The sequence below is a fragment of the Moschus berezovskii genome, chromosome 26 (genome assembly GCF_049115385.1).
Source record: "Moschus berezovskii isolate FMDL1 chromosome 26, NW_MosBer_1.0, whole genome shotgun sequence".
Classification (NCBI taxonomy): Eukaryota; Metazoa; Chordata; class Mammalia; order Artiodactyla; family Moschidae; genus Moschus; species Moschus berezovskii.
In genome coordinates this window covers 45,512,497-45,531,572 of record NC_142485.1, presented here as the reverse complement: position 1 = coordinate 45,531,572, position 19,076 = coordinate 45,512,497, and the positions used below count along the sequence as shown (strand labels likewise).

Sequence of the window (19,076 nt, the reverse complement as noted above, 5' to 3'; positions counted from 1 at the left end):
TCTTGGAATGAGTTTCAGGTCAAAGCCAGTGTTCTGAAAGATCTGATTATTTACTTTATCACATTGCATAGTTAACCTGATAAAAGGTTGGAGGTCCAAATCTGAGGGAAAGATACATTATAAATTTTTAGCAAGGTACCAAGGTCCTTCTTCAAGGGTATTGAATATCTCCCCCCCTCCATTCATAGTATTTTGAGTCTGTAAACTGGAGCAAGTCTGAGAATTGATTTGATGACATGAATTTCTGTTTTAATGATTTGAGCTATATATTTGTTTATTTAATCTTGAACTTTTCCACTGACACAGTCCAACTGAGAACTGAGAAAGCGTCTTCTCTGAGCTGGGCAGCACTGTAAATCCTCTTGTGCTGATTGCTCTGGTTGTCATTTTGACCATATCTTTGGCTTTGCTTCAGAGGTTCTTTTAAAGAATTCAAGATGTAGTCCACAGGTTGGTAGCAAACACCAGTTTATTAAGTATTTAGGCTGGTACCACTCAAGGGTCAAAGTGAAAGGAAAGAAGTGAATTTGAAACAGCACATAGTAAATGAATCTCAACAGTCAGGGGTAAAGCACCTTCTTGTGGCTCTTAGAAGCTGTTAAGTCCAGTGATAAGCACACTTGAGTCCCCAAGAGTCCCCACCTTGCCTTTGTGGTTGAGTGCACTAATTGGCTACTGTTCCCCAGGATCAAATCACTTGTAACACATTCAAATTTTCAAACCAGAAACCAGAGGTCTGGCATATAGAAAAGAGCCATCTCAGACATATCTTAGACACACGCACACACACACACACACACACACACACAAATCTATTGGAGTCTTTCTTACCTCCTCCAGTTGCTACATTGCATGCAGGATCTCTGTTTAGTGGAGGCTTCCCAGGTGGCTAAGTCAGCAAAGAATCTGCCTGCAATTCAGGAGATCGACTGCAGTACAGAAGACCTGGGTTCCATCTCTGAAAGGGGAGGATCCCCTGAAGAAGGAAATGGCAACCCACTCCAGTGTTCTTGCCTGGGAAATTCCATAGACAGAGGAGCCTACTGGTCTACAATTCATGGGGTCGCAAATAATCGGACACAACTTAGCAACCAAACTACCACCACTGTTTAGTGAGCCCATATCAGTAAATCAGTCCTGATCAAAGTTAATAACTTTTCTACTTTTATCCATTCCTTCATATATTTCCTGGATTTATAATACAAATCATTAGAGCCTTTCTTACTTGCCCCAGCTGTAATACTGAATGTAAATCTGCCAGGAGACATTCAGCTTTAAGGGATCCAACAGGTTTTCTTCTTTTGTGTGCAGTTTCTCAAGGACTCTTTGTTCCTTATTAGTTCCTGGAAAACAGGAATGAGCAGAGCTGCACGCAGTTCCCAGGACTGAGATCGTGGGAAAGAGCACCTGCTTGGATTCCCTTCAGTGACTCCCTTCAGTGACCTTTTACTTAAAGGACTATCCATTTTGTTGCAACTGGTGGAATCCCATTCTTTTTAATGGCTGAGTAATCATTTTGTTGAAGATATATAAGCATGAATTTCTGCAAATAAAGTACACTTGTTTCACTCAAGACTTGGGTCCCCTGTGTCTTTCTTCTCGTCAACTCCAGTCTCCAGGTCCTGGTCTACGAAGACCATGACATAAATCCTAGTGTGCAATGCTACATTTTGCTGTATATTTTATGTGAGTTTTTCATCTTCCCTTATATTTACACTGATTTATTCAGTATCTGCTGGGAGAGATTGAAGGTGAGAGGAGAAGGGGATGACAGATGATGAGATGGTTGGATGGCATCACCAACTCGATGGACATGAGTTTGAGTAAACTTCGGGAGTTGGTGATGGACAGGGAAGCCTGGTGTGCTGCAGTTCATGGGGTGAAGTCAGACATGACTGAGGGACTGAACTGAACTGATTCAGTATTTATCATAAACCAATGTTGTGCTACTTGCAGAAACTATTGTTAGCAAGTAGGTAAGTATTATAGAGAGTATGACATTTAATGCATACAGTAAAGCAAAATTTCTGCCTGACATTAAACTATACTTTTACTTGATTTATCACTCTTTTTGATGGATTATCAGGATAAGGTCATGACATAAGCAAACAAAAATGATTCTGAAAGCAACAAGAACATTTGGAAATATGGTGTAATATAACTTACATACCCCTTAGAGGTTAAATGGCCTATTAGTTTGAACCCCTAAACTAGTTATATACCATATATAAAATTATATATGTGTGTATATGTATATACATACATATATATATATATATATGTATGTGTATGTGTGTGTGTGTGTTTCAGCACAATGCCTGTCTCAAAAAATGGAAGTAATAATGTAGTTATGTATCCTTTCTGTTACCATTGCCTGGCAGCATAGCTTGGCAGCTGAGAACATAGTCTGAGAGATCAGCTAAATACAGCTAAATAACCTTCAATATTTCTTTTTTGGAACTTTCCTCTTTCTGCTTGCTTTCCCACCTGTAAAATGAGGGTAGTAGCAAGGTTGACTTCATTGGATTGTTGCAAAGATTACTGGTAAATTTCAGTGATTTTTTAAAAGTTATTTTCTTATTAGAATGAGCTTATTAATCCACATAAATTGATAAAACTAGAAAAACTAAACGCCAACATGGTTGATGTTCCAAACATGCAAAAGTAGTCTCCTGCTAAGTTTTTCCTGACTTTTTGTGTACCCATTTCTTCTCCCCACTGCAGAATCTATGATATATATTCGCTATTTATTTTCCTTTTATCTCATAGGTATTCTTTGTTGAAAGCATCAGCAATGTCCTTTTGACCTTTGCATTAGTAAACTCAATGGTGGGATTCCTGTAAATTTTATCTATCACCTGAAATCACTTTTCTATTACATAAATTCCTAACGGCATTTTTCATCCGAGCATTTCTCAAGGTATAGATTAAGGGATTTAACATGGGAATTATCATGGTATAAAACACAGTAACTGCTTTATCAGTCAGAAAAGTAGTTGCTGGTATCAGGTACACAAAAATGCAGGGTACAAGGAATATGATGACAGCTGTGATGTGGGAGACACAAGCGGAGAGGGCCTTGTGACTCGCCTCCAAACTGTGTGTCCTTCAGTTCAGCTCAGTTCAGTTGCTCAGTCGTGTTCGAATCTTTGTGACCCCATAAATCACAGCATGCCAGGCCTCCCTGTCCATCACCAACTCCCGGAGTTCACTCAAACTCATGTCCACAGAGTCGGTGATGCCATCCAGCCATCTCATTCTCTGTCGTCCTTTTCTCCTCCTGCCCCCAATCCCTCCCAGCATCAGAGTCATTTCCAGTGAGTCAATTCTTCGCATGAGGTGGCCAAAGTATTGGAGCTTCAGCTTTAGCATCAGTCCTTCCAATGAACACCCAGGATTGATCACCTCTAGAATGGACTGGTTGGATCTCCTTGCAGTTCAAGGGACTCTCAAGAGTCTTCTCCAACACCACAGTTCAAAAGCATCAATTCATCGGTGATCAGCCTTCTTCACAGTCCAACTCTCACATCCATACATGACCACCGGAAAAACCATAGCCTTGACTAGATGGACCTTTGTTCGCAAAGTAATGTCTCTGCTCTTTAATATGCTATCTAGGTTGGGCATAACTTTCCTTCCAAGGAGTAAGCGTCTTTTAATTTCATGACTGCAATCAGCATCTGCAGTGATTTTGGAGCCCCCAAAAATAAAGTCTGACACTGTTTCCACTGTTTCCCCATCTATTTCCCATGAAGTGATGGAACCAGATGCCATGATCTTCGTTTTCTGAGTGTTGAGCTTCAAGCCAACTTTTTTGTGTTTCCTTAGGGAGCACACAATGACCACATAGGAACCCAACAAGAGGAGGAATTTTAACAGACAGAGGAAACCACTGTTGGCAGCAAAAAAGAGCACTAGAGTGTGGGTATCAATGCAAGCAAGATTTAACAAAGGGTTCAGATCACACATAAAGTGGTCTATGACATTAGGACATAGAAGGGTAACCTGAAGATGAAGAGGATCTGAATGGGTGCATGAAGAAAGCTTCCCACCCATACCACTCCAATTAGCAGCCAACACAACTGCCAGTTCATGATGGTCATATAGTGAAAAGGTTTGCAGATGGCCACATGGTGGTCAGAGGCCATCACAGTGAGCAGGATGACATCAGTACCTCCAAATAAGTGTTCCCCAAAGATCTGAGTTATGCATTCATTGAAAGGGCTAGCTTTTGTTTCATGGAGTGAATCTACAATCAATTTTGGGTTATTGACAGAGGTTATTTACAAGCATCAATAAAGGAGAGATAGGAAAAAGTACATTGGGCACCCCAATAATGGGCTGACTGTGATGGTGACCAAGGTGAGCACATTCCCTACCTCAGAGACAATGTAGATGACAAGAAACACAGCAAATATAATTTTCTGCAGCTTTGGATTCTGTGTGAGTCCCAGTAGAACAAACTCTGTCACGTTGTTCCTATTCCCCATTTATATTATATTATGGTTAATTACATAACCTGAAAAAAATACATCATATTAGCTCAATCTTGAATTCATTATCCTTTCCATGTAATAAATGCCAAATTCTGTTGAGTTCTGAATTCTGAAGAGTAATTTTTTTTTCTTTTGATAAAGGAAGAAAATATTTCTGATCTCTTGAAGTTAACTCAAATCCTCTCCTAGGATATGTTTATAGTGGGACACATAAGGAACCTGATGCACACACAGCAGTAGACCATCTGTGTACATTTAATCATTTGAGATGACCCAGAGCCTAATGTGAATCAACAGGTCTTACACATAATAGTGCAAAGCTTCCCAGGTGATTCAGTGGGAAATAATCTGCCAGACAATGCAAGAAAAATAAGAGAGGCAGCTTTGATCCATGGGTTAGGAAGATTCCCTGGAAAAGTGAATTACAACCCCTCCATGTCTTGCCTGGAAAATCCCATGGACAGAGAAGCCTGATGGTCTACAGTCCATGGGGTCATAAAGAGTCAGACACGACTGACTGAGCTAAGCCCAAGAGGTTGAAAATGGATATAAAAGACAAAGAACAAGATGGCGGAGGAATAGGACAGCGAGACCACTCTCTCCAAAACAAATTCATCAAAAGAACATTTGAACGTGGAATTAAGTCCACAAAACAACTCTGGAATGCTGGCAGAGGACATCAGGCACCCAGAAAAGCAGCCCCTTGTCTTCGAAAGGAGGTAGGAAAAAACATAAAAGATAAAAAGAGAGACAAAAGAGGTAAGGACGGAGCTCCATCCAGGGAAGGGAGGTTTTAAAAAGAGAGAAGTTTCCAAACACCAGGAAACACTCTCACTGGCTAGTCTGTTGTGAGCCTTGGAACCTCAGATGGCCACATAACCGGGAGGAAAAAGAAAGAAATAATTAAAACCCACAGATTACCCACCAAACGATAACTCCCAGTGGAGAAACAGTGCAGACGCCTGCATATGCCATTAGCAACTGGGGGCTGGGCAGGGAGAAGCCCGCTGAACTGCTTAGAGAGAGGACTGGGCTTGAATCTCGCGAGAACAATCTGAGAGATCTAACAGGGGATAGCAAAGCAGACTTGGATAGCTTCCCCACGAAAAGGCGGAAAGCTCTAACCTAAGACTCTGCCAGCCCCACTCACAGAACAAAGGGCTGAGCAGAGCTAGCCAGATGCGGTTGGCCCATCCCCCATCCCCCACCAAGAGAGGCAGGGAGGTCAGCCAGAGCCGGAGGGGCAACCACGGCCCCAGAAAGGCATCCGATACAAACTGCAGGCAGGTTTGTTGCTAATCAAGACTTTTTGGTCTCGGGCCGGTCGATATCCACCTGAGAAGGTGCGCCAGTTGTACACCCAGAAAACCAAGTGGCAGAGACTGGGGAGGCAATAAGTCGCAGTGACTGCGCTCGCCAAACACCTGGTAAACTGAGCTGCTCGGACCAGGGAAGGCACAAAACGCAGACCCAGCCAAGTCTGCACTTTTGTGGAGTACCAGAGAACCTGAACTTGAGACTCTCAGACCTGGGAAGTGCATACAACCCAGCACCAGCTTCGGACAGTTCCTGGCAGAGCAAGCTAGAGACTGTGCAGTGTAGACTGGGACAACACATGCACTGTGAGCGGGGGCAAACCCAGTGTGGCCAAGACGCTGTGAGTACTCCCCACAGACGCCAGAGATATTTGTCTGCAACGTTCCTCCCTTCCCAGAACAGGACTGAACAACTGAGCCTTAAAAAGTGTCTACCCACCCCCTAGTATCAGGGTGGAAATTAGACACTGAAGAGACCAGCAAACAGAAGCTAAAACAGAGGGAACCACCTTGGAAATGACAGATAGAGAAGTCTAGAGACTACTCCAAGAATAAGACCAAAAACCAGAGGCAAGAGGCTTAAGCCTGAATCCTGAGAACACCAAAGAACTCCTAACTCCAGGGAACATTAATCAATAGGAGCTCATCAAATGTCTCCATACCTACACTAAAACCAAACACCACCAAAGGGTCAACAAGTTCCAGAGCAAGACATACCACGCAAATTCTTCAGCAACACAGAAAAATAGCACTGAGTTTCAAAATACAGACTGTCCAAAGTCACTCCAAACCCACTGACATCTCATAACTCATTACTGGACACTTTATTGCACTCCAGAGAGAAGAAATCCAGCTCCACACAATAGAACACCGACACAAGCTTCCTAACCAGGGAACCTTGACAAGTCACCTGTCCAACCCCACACACAGCGAGGAAACTACATAATAAAGAGAACTCTACAAACGGCCAGAAGAGGGAAAGGCCACCCCAAGCACAGCAATATAAGCAAGATGAAGAGGCAGAGAAATACCCAGCAAGTAAAGGAACAAGATAAATGCCCACCAACACAAACAAAAGAGGAAGATATAGGGAATCTACCTGATAAAGAATTTCAAATTTTGGTGGTGAAAATGATTCAAAATCTTGAAAGCAAAATGGAGTTATAGATAAATAACCTGGAGAAAAGGACTGAGAAGATGGAAGAAAGGTTTAATAAGGACTTAGAGGAAATAAAAAAGAGTCAATATACAATGAATAAGGCAATAGATGAGATCAGAAACATTCTGGAGGGAACAAACAGTAGAATAACAGAGGCAGAAGACAGGATAAATGAGCTAGAAGATAGAATTGTAGAAATAAATGAAGCAGAGAGGAAAAAAGAAAAACGAATTAAAAGAAATGAGGACAATATTAGAGACATATGGGACAATATTAAACCCCCCAACATTCAAATCATAGGAGTCCCAGAAGAAGAAGACAAAAAGAAAGACCATGAGAGAATACTTGAGGAGATAATAGTTGAAAACTTCACTAAAATGGGGAAAGAAATAATCACCCAAGTCTAAGCAATCCAGAGAGTCCCCAACAGGATAAACCCAAGGCAAAATACTCCAGGACACATATTAATCAAATTAATAAAGTTCAAACACAAAGAACAAATATTAAAAGCAGCAAGGGAAAAGCAGCAAATAACACACAAGGGGATTCCCATAAGGATAACAGCTGATCTTTCAACAGAAACTCTTCAGGCCAGGAGGGAATGGCAAGACATACTTAAAGTGATAAAAGAAAATAGCCTACAGCCCAGATTACTGTACCCAGCAAGGATCTCATTCAAATATGAAGGAGAAATCAAAAGCTTTACAGACAAGCAAAAGCTGAGAGAATTCAGCATCACCAAACCAGCTCTTCAACAAATGCTAAAGGATCTCCTTTAGACAGGAAACACAGAAAGGTGTATAAACTCGAACCCAACACAATAAAGAAAATGGCAAAGGGATCATACTTATCAATAATTACCTTAAACATAAATGGGTTGAATGCCCCAACCAAAAGACAAAGGCTGGCTGAATGGATACAAAAACAAGAACCCTGTATATGTTGTCTACAAGAGACCCACCTCAAAACGAGGGACACATACAGATTGAAAGGAAGGGCTGAAAAAAGATATTCCATGCAAATACAAAAAGAAAGCAGGGGTAGCAATACTCATATCAGATAACATAGACATTAAAACAAAAGCTGTGAAAAGAGACAAAGAAGGAAACTACATAATGATCAAAGGATCAATCCAAGAAGAAGATGTAACAATTCTAAATATTTATGCACCCAACATAGGAGCACTGCAATATGTAAGACAAGTACTAACAAGTATGAAAGGGGAAATTAACAACAATGCAATAATAGTGGAAGATTTTAACACCTCACTTACATCTATGGATAGATCAACTAAACAGAAAATTAACAAGGAAACACAAACTTTAAATGATACAACAGACCAGTTAGATCTAATAGATCTCTATAGGACATTTCACCCCCAAACAATGAATTTCACCTTTTTCTCAAGTGCACACGGAACCTTTTCCAGGATAGATCACATCCTGGGCCATAAATCTAGCCTTGGTAAATTCAAAAAAATTGAAATCATTCCAAGCATCTTTTCTGAACACAATGCAGTAAGATTAGAACTCAATTATGGGAGAAAAATTATTAAAAATGCCAACATATGGAGGCTGAAAAACATGCTGCTGAATAATGAACAAATCATAGAAGAAATCAAAAGAGAAATCAAAATATGCATAGAAATGAATGAAAATAAAAACACAACAACCTGAAACCTCTGGGACACTGTAAAAGCAGTGCTAAGGGGGAAGTTCATAGCAATACAGGCATGCCTCAAGAAACAAGAAAAAAAGTCAACTAAATAACCTAACTCTACATCTAAAGCAACTTCAAAAGGAAGAAATGAAGAACCCCAGGGTCAGTAGAAGGAAAGAAATCATAAAAATTAGGGCAGAGATAAATGCAAAAGAAATAAAAGAGAACATAGCAAAAATCAACAAAGCCAAAAGCTGGTTCATTAAGAAGGTAAATAAAATTTACAAACCACTAGCCAGACTCATCAAGAAACAAAGGGAGAAGAAGCAAATCAATAAAATTAGAAATGAAAATGGAGAGATCACAACCAACAGCACAGAAATACAAAGGATTATTAGAGAATACTATCAGCAATTATATGGCAATAAAATGAATAACCTGGAAGAAATGGACAATTTCTTAGAAAAGTACACCTTTCCAAAACTGAACAAGGAAGAAATAGAAAATCTGAAGAGACCCATCACAAGCAGGGAACTAGAGGCTGTAATCAGAAATCTTCCAGCAAACAAAAGCCCAGGTCCAGACGGCTTCACAGCTGAATTCTACCAAAAATTTAGAGATGAGTTAACACCTATTCTACTCAAATTCTTCCATAAAATTGCTGAGGAAAGAAAACTTCCAAACTCATTCTATGAGGCCACAATCACCCTAATCCCAAAACCTGGTAAAGATCCCACACAAAAAGAAAACTAGGGGCCAATATCACTGATGAATATAGATGCAAAAATCCTTAACAAAATTCTAGCAATCAGAATCCAACAAAACATTAATAAGATCATACATCATGACCAAGTGGGCTTTATCCCAGGAATGCAAGAATTCTTCAATATGCGCAAGTCAAACAACGTAATACACCACATTAACAAACTGAAAAATAAAAATCATATGATTATCTCAATAGATGCAGAGAAAGCCTTCGACAAAATTCAACATCCATTTATGATAAAAAAACCTCCAGAAAGTGGGAGTAGAATGGACATACCTCAACAAAGTTATATATGACAAACCCACAGCAAACATTATCCTCAATGGTGAAAAACTGAAAGCATTTCCCCTAAAGTAAGGGACAAGACAAGGTGCACACTCTCACCACTACTATTCAACATAGTTCTGGAAGTTTTGGCTACAGCAATCAGAGCAGAAAAAGCAATTAAAGTAATCCAAATTGGAAAAGAAGAAGTAAAACTTTCACTGTTCACTTATGACAAGATCCTCTGCACAGAAAACCCTAAAGACTCTACCAGAAAACTACTAGAGCTAATCAATGAATACAGGATATAAAGTTCCAGGCTATAAAATTAAGACACAGAAATCCCTTGCATTCCTATACACTAATAATGAGAAAATAGAATGAGAAATTAAGGAAACTATTCCATTCACTGTTGCAATGAAAATAATTAAATACTTAGGAATATATCTACCTAAGGAAACAAAAGACTTGTACATATAAAACTATAAAACACTAGTGAAAGTAATCAAAGAGGACATTAAGAGATGGAGAAATATACCGTGTCCGTGGATTGGAAGAATAAATATTGTAAAAATGAGTATACTACCCAAAGTAATTTATACATTCAGTGCAATCCCTGTCAAGCTACCAACGATATTTTTCACAGAACTAAAACAAGTAATCTCACAATTTGTATGGAAATACAAAAATCCTCAAATAGCCAAAGCAATCTTGAGGAAGAAAAATGGAACTGGTGGAATTAACCTGCCGGACTTCAGGCTCTACTACAAAGCCACAGTCATCAAGACAGTATGGTACAGGCATAAAGACAGAAATATAGATCAATGGAACAAAACAGAAAGCCCAGAGATAAATCCACGCACCTATGGACACCTTATCTTTGACAAAGGAGGCGAGAATATAAAATGGAGAAAAGACAATGTCTTTAACAAGTGGTGCTGGGAAAACTGGTCAGCCACTTGTAAAAGAATGAAACTAGAACAGTTCCTAACACCATACACCAAAATAAACTCAAAATGGATTAGAGAGCTAAATGTAAGACCAGAAACTATAAAACTCCTAGAGGAGAACGTAGGCAAAACACTCTCCGACATAACTCACAGCAGGATCCTCCAAGACTCACCTCCCAGAATATTGGAAATAAAAGCAAAAATAAACAAATGGGACCTAATTACAATTAAAAGCTTCTTCACAGCAAAGGAAACTATAAGCAAGGTGAAAAGACAGCCTTCAGAATGGGAGAAAATAATAGCAAATGAAGCAACTGATAAAGGATTAATCTCCAAAATATACAAGCAGCTCCTGCAGCTCAATTCCAGAAAAATAAATGGCCCAATCAAAAAATGGGCCAAAGAACTAAACAGACATTTCTCCAAAGAAGACATAAAGATGGCTAGCAAACACATGAAAAAATGCTCAACATCCTTCATAATCAGAGAAATGCAAATCAAAACCACAATGAGATACCATTTCACACCGGTCAGAATGGCTGCTATCCAAAAGTCTACATGCAATAAATGCTGGAGAGGGTGTGGAGAGAAGGGAACCCTCTTACACTGTTGGTGGGAATGTAAACTAGTACAGCCACTATGGAGAACAGTGTGGGGATTCCTCAAAAAAACTGGAAATAGAACTGCCATATGATCCAGCAATCGCACTCCTGGGCATACACACCGAGGAAACCGGAATTGAAAGAGACACATGTACTCCAATGTTCATTGCAGCATTGTTTTTAATAGCCAGGACATGGAAGCAACCTAGATGTCCATCTGCAGATGAATGGATAAGAAAGCTTTGGTACATATGCACAATGGAGTATTACTCAGCCATTAAAAAATGCATTTGAACCAGTTCTAATGAGGTGGATTAAACTAGAACCTATTATACAGAGTGAAGTAAGCCAGAAAGAAAAACACCAATACAGTATACTAACGCATATATATGAAATTAGAAAGATGCAAATGATAACCCTATATACAAGACAGCAAAAGAGACACAGACGTATAAAACATTCTTTGGGACCCTGTGTGAGAGGGTGAGGATGGGTTGGTTTGGGAGAATGGCACTGAAACATGTATATTATCATATGTGATACGAATCGCCAGTTCAGGGTCGATGCATGTTACAGGATGCTCGGGGCTGGTATGCGGGGATGACCCAGAGGGAGTATAAGGGGAGGAGGGAGGTGGGAGTGGAGTTCGGGAGGGGGAACTCATGTACACTCGGGCCGGATTCATGTCAATGTATGGCAAAGCCAACCAATATAATATTGTAAAACAATTAGCCTCCAAATAAAAATTAAAAAAAAAAATGTAAATGGATGTAAAAGTTATGAATGGTTGATGGATTTTCTTGCTACTCTTAGGAAATGGGAAACCGTGTAAAGTAATTGAGAATGTGAGTGTAAGGATGAAGAGAGATTTGAGAAACAGGGAATGCTGCATATATTTCCAGTAAAGATATTTGTGTGATTTATATGATAGAAGGATGCAAGACTGAAAGGAATACAAGAATCAGACTATATATGAGCTGACACAAATTATAGCAGAGAATGTATGGGAAAGTAATGAAAAGATACAGGAGTGACTGCAACAAAATTAACATCTTTCCTATAAATTTTCCTAATCAATAATTTATAGGTATACTTTTAATTGTAGATTACTATATGCATGGCATGGTTATGTAGATGCTAAGTTGCCTCAGTCGTGTCTGACTCTTTGCGATCCCATAGATTGTAACTCAACAGGCTCCTACCTTCATGGGACTTCCCAGGCAAGAATACTGGAGTGGCTTAACTTTTCCTTCTCCAGGGGATCGTACTGACCCAGCGGTCAAACCCACGTCTCATGTCTCCTGCATTGGCAGGCGGGTTTTTACCATTAGCGCTACTTCATACCGTGCAGTGATAGAAAAAAAGGGGACATGCCAAATAAACAGAGATCAATGCAAATTTAAGCTTAGAGCCTCAGCCTAAGATGTGTGGCTGTTAATACTGGTGGACAGGCCCATCTGGGCAGTGGCCATTGGAGACAGCTGGGAGGAAATTGGTTCTCAACATTGACAATGAGAGTTTCAGGCTGGCAAAACTTCCTGGGCCCTCCATGTAACGACCTACATTTGCTCTAACAACACCATTTCTAGGAGTTTATCCTGAGGAAGCAGATAAAGGCACAACCAGCTGTGTGCAAAGATGCTGGCTGTACAGCTATTTACAAGACCAGAAAATGTCCCATCATGAGGACTGTATTTAATGACTCGAAGAATAGAAGGCAGCTATTAAAGTGATGAACACAGACAAATAGACCAGACAATAGGAAAAGGACAAGGCAGAAACACGCACACACACAAAGGTGCCCACACTATTCAGTAACACGTAACCAATCAGCTGTACCTTATGACACACTGCTATTAAAAAAAATACACTTATGAATACAAACCATCTGGAAAAATGCACATCCAGCTGTTAACAGTAGTTCATCGTTTCTGGAGAGAATGATGGGGGAGTTGGGGAGGGGTGAGAAAAAAAAGGGCAATTCCTTTCCAATGAGTATACTTCTGGACTATTAGTATGCGAAGTCACAAATAATCAGAGGCTAAATGTCTGATATTAATAAACTGCCAAAAAAAAAAAAGTGCTAGCAAATGATGCACAAATAAATATATCCACTATGAAAGGACCATTCAGCTTTCAAACACAGATGGACCTGCCTGTGAGGAATCATCCATGTAGAGAAGTGATCTGGAATGAATCTGTGTGAATAGTATCATTACATGCATATAGCAGAAACAATCAGAGCACACAATAGTAATTGTGTCATTAACCTAATTTTACAGATGAAAAAGCTGAGTCTCATCAAGATTAAGAAGACCCAGTTATCTAACCTCTGTTACATTTATTTTGCCATCTGAAACTTCTTTTAAAAATGAAGACTAATTATGACATTGAAAACAAAATTTAAATACACCTCACACACAAAGTACATCAACATGATAATTAATTGATACAAACCATGACTTGTTTAGTCCAAACATGGATATGTAGATCACTTCTTTGGAGGAAATGCTATGTGTAATATGGGTCTCTTTGGCTTCTTTAAAATTGGAGATGACTGTTCCTCAGTTTAATGTAGGGTTAATTTTTTTTTCTGTATTATTGCCAAAAAAGTCAATTCTTCCTAATCCTGGGTGCGTAAATAGTCATAAAAATAAGTAAATTTCCTCTGTGTGTCTTTAGCAGTGTTCTGGATACATTTATATTCTTATGACAGCCTGTGAGGCGGATTATTCTTCTCACTTGATATTAGAAAAAATAAGAACATAAGGTTGCAAGAAATGCACCCAAGGTCAAGAAGTTGCAAGTAGGAAAAGGCAAGATTCTAATCTGGTATTTCTGATTACCAAACTAATATGCTTGGTCACTGGGATTGTCATTTTCAACATTTTTCAGAAGAATGAGATGAATTCTTTCTTTTACAAGTAAAAATAAATTTTAAAATTTAATTCTTTAAAATTGTTATTGCTTTTGAAAAGTATTAAAACATAATTACTATATATATATATATATATAAATTCATGTCAATGAACACGAGTCTGAGCAAGCTCCAGGAGACGGTGAAGAACAGGGAAGGCTGGTGTGCTGCAGTCCATGGGGTTGCAAAGAGTCAGACGTGACCGAGGAGCTGAACTACAGTATACATAAAGTAACAATCTTTACTAAGCATCACCACTGTTGAAGAACTTACCTTCTGGTCTTAGATGATATTAATTATATTTGAGGGTATTCAGAACTAATCCCATCTTCAAATTGACCTACTCGTAGGATAAGGAATTTTTAATACGAAAGATGCGACACATTCAGAAAGAAGTTATTCAGATAACTCAGTATCAAATCAGTAGATAAATCATTCTGTATGTTTATATATTTCCTTCTAGCCTAAAGAGTCAATGAAATTTCACAGAAAACCTGGAACTTGAATTTAGAATAAATTGATTTAGAAAACCATGGAAAAATGATCATCCATGGATGGTCTATTCCAAAAGTCAGCAGGCAGAAAATGTGGTGGAAACACCTCCAAAAGAGTCTTTCCACTCTTGATAAGTCTTTCTCTGGAAATGTAAATAACAGATGAATATATTTTCAATTGCATATGTGGATATTTAAGAAGGTTCCAATACAGGTTCAAGGACTTTGTGTTATAGCTGTTCTTTTCTTTCCCAGGAACTAATTATCTGCTTTGATGTAAAGGCTTTTTCTTAGAAGTAGGTATTCTGAAGAAACATGCTTGAGAGTGTGGAATTGTATTCCCTGCACTTGCAGCTAAAATAGGTGAATCCCTTTTATACAAGCCTGGTTTTCTAAGGACAAATGCCATGTAATGACAAGGAGAGCATTATTCCAGCCTTGGAACCTGCAATATAGTTAATTTGTGCACTTATGTCAGAGACAGAACTTCTTCCTTGTTATCAGTATTAAAGTTCTTGGAAACCTAGTACTGTTTTCTATCTTTTCCTTTTGTTTTTAAATTTACCTATTTTAACTGGAGGCTAATTACTTTACATTATTGTATTGGTTTTGCCGTACATTGACATGAATCTGCCCCGGGTGTACATGTGTTCCCCATCTTGAACGCCCCCCCTCACCTCCCTCCCCATCCCATCCCTCTGGTTCATCCCAGTGCACCTGCCCCTATCATCCTGTATCATGCATTGAACCTGGACTGGCGATTTGTTTCACATATGATAATATACTTAAGAGATGGAGCAGTGAGGGCATAAAACTAACGACAACAATTTTAAAGTATTTGCATGCAAAACTTGTTTTTCACAATCATTAGAAGGCTATGAATATAGAGAGAAACTCTAAAAAGTTTCCAGTAAGTTACGTCTGGGAGAGTTGTGGCAGTCATTATGGAATGCTGAGTGACAACACCCATGTGGGTAGACACATGAAACACAGGAAGTTAGTTCTGATTTCAAAGTGAATTATTTGACATCTCTGCCACTTGGTATCATTTTGGTCCTTCTAGGACGTGTGTAGTGATCAGCTACTGAGGTTTTAGTTTGCTTTCTTGATAAGAACTGAAGCTAATAATTTTTAATGTTTAATATTATAGGCAATTTCTACACCTTTTTGGAAGGTTTATGGGTTTTATTTTGAAGATCTCTGTGCAATTTAAAATAGGAGTTCTGGGTTTCTCATCACTAAATTATAGGTGATGTATATATATATTCTAGATATAGTTCTTCTTTCATATATATGTATTTATATATATAATAAATTTACATATACAAATTTACACATAAATTTATATATAATGTAAAATTTTGTATATGTGAATATAGATAAAATTTTTTCATACTCTGTGGATAGCTTTTTTACTTTTAAAATGTATAATCTCTAATGATCAGATTTAAAATATTGACAATGTTCAATTTTTAGTTTCTTTATGGCTCTTGATTGTATTTTTCCTATAGATTTTCTAGAGGTTTAGCTTTGACATCTTGATCTCTGACTCATTTTGAGCTATTTTTTGTCTATAGCATGAGGTAGTGGTTGAAGTTCCTTTTTTAATATATAAGGATATCCAATTGATGTGGTGTAGTGTAATTTGTTGAAAAATGTATTATTTCTGCTTTAATCACTTTGATATCTTTGTAAAACAATTCATCTATTTAAGTCTATTTCTGAGCTTTCTATTATGTTTCGATGGTTTTTATGTTTATTCTTTTCTTTTTTCCTCTTTTTAAAATTTATTTTTTGTTATCAAAGAGAATGTCCAGAAACATTGAGTACTAAAGAATCTGTTCATGGCATTGTTTTACAAAAGTTCCTAATGGAGTGTGAATATTTTATTTTCTGTTGTATCCTTCACTTATTAATGATGAGGTGGATGAACTGGTGCAATTACTTAAAAAAAAAAATTCCAGACAAAAACATCCATTCTCATTCTGAATCTGTTGACTGGAGTGAATTCAGTGGTTACAATACCACCACTGGCTAAGAATCAAGCTCCCCACAAGAGGGAACTATTCAAGTCATCTCATTTGGTCACACAGGTCTCTCACAAATAGGTACCATGTTTGAAGTCTCAAACAAAATGTCTGTGTCACTTAAATTACACAATGTGGCAGTGTTTGTTTCATGGGGACATAGTCTTGAAAGAAGGGGTAACGTAGAAAACAATCTGCTTGCATGTTATACGTCAGTACATTATTGGACTGTGTATGGGTTTAAGGGCACTATAGCCCCTATTAAAGAACAATTCTACCAATAAAGCATCTGTCAGATCCCAACTGCTCCTGATGCTGAAGATGTTGACTCATTTTAAACATGGGCTGTTAGGTTGGGGCCTTCTTCATCTACTATTTGGCTCAAATGGTTTGAAATGAAGTTGGTGGTCTTTCTGGTCCATCTAAGCTTTATTCCTCAGCCTCAGGGTATGTGGGGTACTTGACCGTTTCTACCTTCTCTCAAACTTTGTAGGAGGGATACAGGCCCGTCCTTCCAAGTTTTCTGTTGTCACCTTTAGAAAAGCCATCCCTATGATTTCCAGCCACACCAATGATATCTCCAGGTTCCATGGGGATTTCATCCACAGTTCGAGGTTCGTGAGGATAAATGGCAATCTGATTGTGGGCATTTTGGCCTCCAAAATAGTAGATGTCATCCAAAGAATGGAAGTTTGCAGAGGCATCGGGATGCAGTGTCTGCATGATCTCATAAGCAACTCGACAGACCTGGGATGAAAAAGTACACACCAGGAAGTCTGCCTGAGAGAGAAAGTGTATATGCAGGATCACACCTCGAAGTGAATTTTCTGTGTATCGATTGTGTAGTCCAGCTGACCGAGAGATAGAGTTATCACTAATAAATTCATAATTGGGGTACTTTATTTTGCCTCCTTTAATAAAGAAGGGTCATCTGTGGCCAAATGAGCTCTCTTTTTATCCACTTGCATTCTGCAAGCAAGAAGCTGAAAATGTTCTTCAACATGCACCATGTATTCCTCAATGGGATGGAAGGCTGTTTCTGTTCCCACTTTTTCTGTGTGTCTGACGTGAACTCCAAAAACTGGATATTTGAAGCCTAGCTTCTTGGTGGCCTCTTCTATTTCCTTTTCTGGCCAAGGTTGCAGGCAGATCAAGTATTTGACAAACTGGGACACCCACCACACTGCAGGATCACCATGGACTCATACAAGTCGATCTGCAAGGTCTTCTGGTACAGCCAGGGGTAAATATGGAGGACGAGGATGAAGACTGTCCACGATGGGGAGCTCGACTATCTGTACATTTTTTCCCTTTACTTCACCTGACCAGTGTCCAATGGAGACACCAGATCTGTCTGTGCAGGTCTCACTTACAGGTCTAAACACAGTTTCCCATCCTCCAGTAGCATAGCGCCAATTTTGAGATTCCAAGATGAGTGTTCGCCGGGTGCCATATGCAATCATGAAGCAGTAGGCCACATGATGGAGTTGACAGCCATAGCCACAGCCTTTGTTGATGTTACACACCAGCTTTTTGGCTTTGCTGAAGTCCTTGGGATTCTGAAGATACGTTATTCTCCACTGCACCAGCTCTGTCAGATCTTTGGCCTCTTTTTCCCGCCAACCACCTGCTCCATCTGTTTGACTGAGGTAGTATAAATCCATCATTATAAACCTTTCATGATGTCCCAAATCTGACAGAAATTCATCTACATGTCTTTGGAGTTCATTTCCTTCTAAATTCATTAATTTCTTCAACTCATTTTGTAAAAAAAACCAAAGCTCTTTAGCTCCATTTTCAATCCTCCTCTTTCGGATTTCATGATTCTTCCACAAACCGTTTCTAATTTGTTTCTTATAATTTTCAATCTGTTCTTTGGCCTTCACAAGCTGCTCTTCTAAAGCATGAATCCTTCCTGAAGCTGGCCCCTGATCGATGGGGCCTTCTGGTACTCGGAGAGCTTCAGCCATTTGCCTCAAGTCTTCATTTTGCTGTTTTAAGCGTTCAAGCTTTGCCAAAATCTTGGACAGTTCTCGGCTAGAGTGATCAGGGTGGTCATTATCTCGTACCAAGTGACCACCTATATAAATATCAAGGTCCCCCAGGCAAAAAGAATGAGCATGATCCAACGCCAGGAACCAGTCAATGGCCCCATTTTCAGAGTTTCAACTCACTCTCCTGGGGTCCTGGAGCTCAAAGAATTAAAAACATCATCACTCTGGTTCTAACCAGTGCAAAGGCTGTAGACTTTCGTTGTTTCAACACATGATGCTTCAGACAAATTAGTCTCTCCTGTAGTCCTATGGTGAATATTTTCAAGAGATCTTCCTGGTGGTACGAGTAGGAAGTTTTATTTTCCTGTGCTTCATGGACTCTACATGCTTTTTTCCCTTAGAATGTAAGAAGCTGATGAAATCACATATTTC

At 39.1% G+C, this 19,076-nt stretch overlaps 3 pseudogenes; 1 reads left to right on the top strand and 2 right to left on the bottom strand.

The window, feature by feature from the left end:
* LOC129557401 (frizzled-3-like) overlaps nt 1-19,076 on the top strand; it is a 929,688-nt pseudogene that overhangs the window by 145,512 nt on the left and 765,100 nt on the right.
* LOC129557379 (olfactory receptor 4C46-like) lies at nt 2,848-4,493 on the bottom strand (annotated as a pseudogene).
* LOC129557402 (alpha-(1,6)-fucosyltransferase pseudogene) lies at nt 17,080-18,805 on the bottom strand (annotated as a pseudogene).